This window comes from Ischnura elegans, chromosome 9, assembly GCF_921293095.1.
Source record: "Ischnura elegans chromosome 9, ioIscEleg1.1, whole genome shotgun sequence".
NCBI classification, from domain to species: domain Eukaryota; kingdom Metazoa; phylum Arthropoda; class Insecta; order Odonata; family Coenagrionidae; genus Ischnura; species Ischnura elegans.
Window position 1 is genome coordinate 41,909,246 of NC_060254.1, and position 6,176 is coordinate 41,915,421.

The following is a 6,176-nucleotide window of genomic DNA, read 5'->3' on the forward strand; positions in this document are numbered from 1 at the left end:
ATTTTGATTGTGAGACATTTATCTGTATTTTCATCATTTTATTCATAAAAATTAATAGTGAATAATAAATAGGTAAACATATCATGTAATTATACAACTAGAACGCTTATTTGATGCAAATTAAAGCATTGGGAGTGATTTTGGCTTCAGAACGTTTCGGTTAACATTTTTGATGAACATCTTCATGCCGGTATTTTTTACGTTTTTCATTATTTCGTGAATAGAATGTGTCTCAAAATCATTAAGTGGTTTTGTTTTGATGTCATCTAACTGTGTGCAATCATGTTTGAGGAATATATTGGTGTAAATATTCGATGTGAACTTGGGGTAACATTTCTGATGAACATTTTGATTGTGAGACATTTATCTGTATTTTCATCATTTTATTCATAAAAATTAATAGTGAATAATAAATAGGTAAACATATCATGTAATTATACAACTAGAACGCTTATTTGATGCAAATTAAAGCATTGGGAGTGATTTTGGCTTCAGAACGTTTCGGTTAACATTTTTGATGAACATCTTCATGCCGGTATTTTTTACGTTTTTCATTATTTCGTGAATAGAATGTGTCTCAAAATCATTAAGTGGTTTTGTTTTGATGTCATCTAACTATGTGCAATCATGTTTGAGGAATATATTGGTGTAAATATTCGATGTGAACTTGGGGTAACATTTCTGATGAACATTTTGATTGTGAGACATTTATCTGTATTTTCATCATTTTATTCATAAAAATTAATAGTGAATAATAAATAGGTAAACATATCATGTAATTATACAACTAGAACGCTTATTTGATGCAAATTAAAGCATTGGGAGTGATTTTGGCTTCAGAACGTTTCGGTTAACATTTTTGATGAACATCTTCATGCCGGTATTTTTTACGTTTTTCATTATTTCGTGAATAGAATGTGTCTCAAAATCATTAAGTGGTTTTGTTTTGATGTCATCTAACTATGTGCAATCATGTTTGAGGAATATATTGGTGTAAATATTCGATGTGAACTTGGGGTAACATTTCTGATGAACATTTTGATTGTGAGACATTTATCTGTATTTTCATCATTTTATTCATAAAAATTAATAGTGAATAATAAATAGGTAAACATATCATGTAATTATACAACTAGAACGCTTATTTGATGTAAATTAAAGCAATGGGAGTTATTTTGGTTTCATAACGTTTGGGTTAACATTTTTGATGAACATCTTAATCCCGTTATTAATTGGCCTTTTACATTATTTCGTGAATAGTATTTGTCTCTAAATCATTAAGTGGTTATGTTTTGATGTCATCTAACTATGGGCATTAATGTTTGAGGAATATATCAGTGTAAACATTCGATGTGAACTTGGGGTAACATTTCTGATGAACATTTTGCTTACGAGTCATTTATCTCTATTTTCATCGTTGTGGAGTAAAAATTCAATAGTGAATAATAAATAGGTAAACATATCGTGTTATTATACAACCAGAACGCTGATTTGATGTAAATTAAAGCAATGGGAGTTACTTTGGTTTCATAAAGTTTGGGTTAACATTTTTGGTGTACATCTAAATGTCGGTATTAATAGGCCTTTTACATAATTTAATGACTAGAATATGTCTCAAAATGATAAAGTGGTTTGGTTTTGATGTCATCTTCCTATGGGAAATCATGTTAGAGGAATGTATCAGTGTAAATATTCTATGTGAACTTGGGGTAACATTTCTGATGAACATTTTGCTTACGAGGCATTTATCCCTATTTTCATCATTGTGGGGTAAAAATTCAATAGTGAATAATAAAAAGGTAAACTTTTCTTGTTATATTTCAACTAGAACGCTGATTTGATGTAAATTAAAGCAATGGGAGTTATTTTGGTTTCATAACGTTTGGGTTAACATTTTTGATGAACATCTTAATCCCGTTATTAATTGGCCTTTTACATTATTTCGTGAATAGTATTTGTCTCTAAATCATTAAGTGGTTATGTTTTGATGTCATCTAAGTATGGGCATTAATGTTTGAGGAATATATCAGTGTAAACATTCGATGTGAACTTGGGGTAACATTTCTGATGAACATTTTGCTTACGAGTCATTTATCTCTATTTTCATCGTTGTGGAGTAAAAATTCAATAGTGAATAATAAATAGGTAAACATATCGTGTTATTATACAACCAGAACGCTGATTTGATGTAAATTAAAGCAATGGGAGTTACTTTGGTTTCATAAAGTTTGGGTTAACATTTTTGGTGTACATCTAAATGTCGGTATTAATAGGCCTTTTACATAATTTAATGACTAGAATATGTCTCAAAATGATAAAGTGGTTTGGTTTTGATGTCATCTTCCTATGGGAAATCATGTTAGAGGAATGTATCAGTGTAAATATTCGATGTGAACTTGGGGTAACATTTCTGATGAACATTTTGCTTACGAGGCATTTATCTCTATTTTCATCATTGCGGGGTAAAAATTCAATAGTGAATAATAAATAGGTAAACATTTCTTCTTATATTACAACTAGAACGCTGATTTGATATAAATTAAAGCAATGGGAGTTACTTTGGTTTCATAAAGTTTGGGTTAACATTTTTGGTGTACATCTAAATGTCGGTATTAATAGGCCTTTTACATAATTTAATGACTAGAATATGTCTCAAAATGATAAAGTGGTTTGGTTTTGATGTCATCTTCCTATGGGAAATCATGTTAGAGGAATGTATCAGTGTAAATATTCGATGTGAACTTGGGGTAACATTTCTGATGAACATTTTGCTTACGAGGCATTTATCTCTATTTTCATCATTGCGGGGTAAAAATTCAATAGTGAATAATAAATAGGTAAACATTTCTTCTTATATTACAACTAGAACGCTGATTTGATATAAATTAAAGCAATGGGAGTTACTTTGGTTTCATAAAGTTTGGGTTAACATTTTTGATGAACATCTTAATGCCGTTATTTTTGACTTTTTACATTATTTCGTGAATAGTATTTGTCTCTAAATCATTAAGTGGTTATGTTTTGATGTCATCTAACTATGGGCAATAATGTTTGAGGAATATATCAGTGTAAATATTCGATGTGAACTTGGGGTAACATTTCTGATGAACAATTTTCTTATGCGGCATTTATCCTTATCTTCATCGTTGTGGAGTAAAAATTCAATAGAGAATAATAAATAGGTAAACATATCTTGTTATTATACGACCAGAACGTTTATTTGAGGCAAAGTAAAGCAATGGGAGTTATTTTGGTTTCAGAAAGTTTGGGTTAACATTTTTGGTATACATCTTCATGTCGGTATATATTGGCATTTTACATCATTTAATGACGAGAATGTGTCTCGTAATGATAAAGTGGCTTGGTTTTGATGTCATCTAACTATGGGCAAACGTGTTTGAGGAATATATGAGCGTAAATATTTTATGTGAACTTGGGGTAACATTTCTGATGAACATTTTGCTTACTAGGCATTAATCTCTATTTTCATCATTGTGGGGTAAAAATTCAATAGTGAATAATAAATAGGTAAGCATTTCTCCTTATATTACTACTAGAACGCTGATTTGATATAAATTAAAGCAATGGGACCTATTGTGGTTTCATAAAGTTTGGGTTAATATTTTTGGTGTACATCCTCATGTCGGTATTAACTGGCCTTTTACATTATTTGGTGACTATAATACGTCTCAAAATGATAAAGTGGTTTGGTTTTGATGTCATCTAACTATGGGCAATAATGTTTGAGGAATGTATCAGTGTAAATATTCGATGTGAACTTTGGGAAACATTTCTGATGAACAATTTTCTTATGTGGCATTTATCTGTATTTTCATAATTATGGGGTAAAAATTCAATAGTGAATAATAAACCGGTAAACATTTATTGTTATATCACAAGTAGAATGCTTGTTTGATGCAAACCTAAGCACTTGGAGGTATTTTGGTTTCAGAACGTTTTGGTTAACATTTTTTGTGAACATTTCATTTCGGTATTTATTGACTTTTTACATTATTTCGTGACTAGATTGTCTCAAAATCATGAAGTGGTATGGTTTTTATATCATCTGACAATGTGTAAACATGGTTGAGGAATCAGTTTAAATATTCAATGTGAACTTGGCGTAACATCCCTGATGAACATTTTGCTCACGAGGCATTTATCTTTATTTTCATCTTTGTAAGATAAATTTCAATTGTTAATAATGCATAGGTATACATTTCTTGTTATATTATCAGTGGAACACTTATTTGAAGCAAAGCTAATGTTTTAATCTCTTGCTCTCCAAAACTTTGGCAGAAAATAACGACAAATACAACTAATATATGTAAAATAAGCTTTTAGATCTGTAATGAAAATTGTTAACCTGTATATTTATGATAATAAATCTGAACCAGTAAATAATTCTTTCTGTTTATCATTTATACTAATGCAACTTTTTTTAAATAGTTCAGTACCTTTTCAATAATGGATACACATTTGAGATATCAAGGATCTCATACTAATGTAAATTATTCAATTGCAGATCTGTCCATGTTGACATTCAGGAAAGGGTAACTGAGAATATTTTTTGTAATCTTTACAATGCCTTCATATGAAACCAAGGGACTCTAATATTTATTTGCTTACAGTTGAATCAATATCTGTATCTAATGTTAGTTTGTAGTCCAACAGTACACCTTGGATCTGTTTTTAGTGTACCCTTTGTAATATGTTTTCAGATAATTAGTATATTAAAAAAAAGGGAGTTTCTATTTACAAAAGGTAAGTACACTACATTTAATGATGCTTATCTGCAATAAATTATTTTTGTACTACAAAGTAGAAAGATAATCTAACCGTTGCTGAAGGCCAATGACATCATGTAGTATTACTGCTGACACTGCACTATGTGAATCAATGGAATAGAAGATTTTCAAGTTAACAGCGGAGATGGAGTGCTTTCTCAGATTTAAGGCCATTCTCCATTAATGGACTCTATGGAAAATCCATGATAATTATCATTCACAAACAGTAATAAAGGAAGTGGTCCCAGGTGGGAGCCCTGTGGAACAGTAGATGTTGCATAAAATTGTGATGGTTCTGCATTCTGGAATTTATTTGCGAGTTCTCTCTTTCACTTATAGCATGGGACCAGATATTCCATTGGCTTTCAGTTTTGCTGCTGATAGAAGTATGATAAACTTTATTGAATGCATTTGGAAAAATCACAATACACTCTACCTGAAAATGATCAGTGAGATCTGTAGCTACAAAGAGCTGAAAAAGCAAAAAGGTTTGTACCTAGTAGTTGAAATACCGCACCTAAATCCTTGCCCTTAATCATGATTACTGCAGTAATCAGGTTTTCAAACACTTTGGCAAAAACTGACTGAATAATCATGGTCTATAATCACTAAAGACTGTTTTACATGGGGCACGTAATTGTGCAGGTTAGAACTGCATTAATTTTCAACATGGCATAAAATTGCGAGAATGTGAGCTTGGTATTAGAAGAGGGGCTATTTTGTCATCTCGTGTCCATGCCTTCTCGAATGCGACCTAGGAATTCTCTGCTTTACAGGACACAATTTTGACTGTGCCTTTGTACATAAGTTTGATTGTGCAGTGACTTGCCACTTTTTCATATCTTTAACAGTGTTAACCTTTTTACACATAGGTATCACAATTGCTTTTTTGGCGGAGATAGGAATTGTACCAGTATCTAGACTTGTTAAAGATAATATGGAGAGCTATTTATCCCCAAAACTCCTCCTTGCTGCACCTGTCCTAGCTACACCCCTGGTAACATGAAGCCAAAAGAATTACCAAATGGTCTAATGATTACCTATTAATATCTCTTGATGAGGTGATTGAATTTCATGTACTCAGTCCGATCACCATTTTTTTAAGGTTTATCAGTAAATTTTATTTTGAGTGATCAAAATTTTGAGAGCAGGGAAGAATCATTTAGGATTATTACTCTTACTTAAGAAATTTACAGGAGTGAAAATGTACACAGCATCTTAAGTACTGCATAAAAACTATTCACAGCATCATATAGCGATTTTGGTTTCATAAAATCTCATTGTCGGACCAGTTAATATAACTGAAATAATAATTCAAACCAATAAAATCAGTTTTGAAAGTCATACAGCAGTGTGATAAATACCACAGCCTTAATGGCAAATATTTTC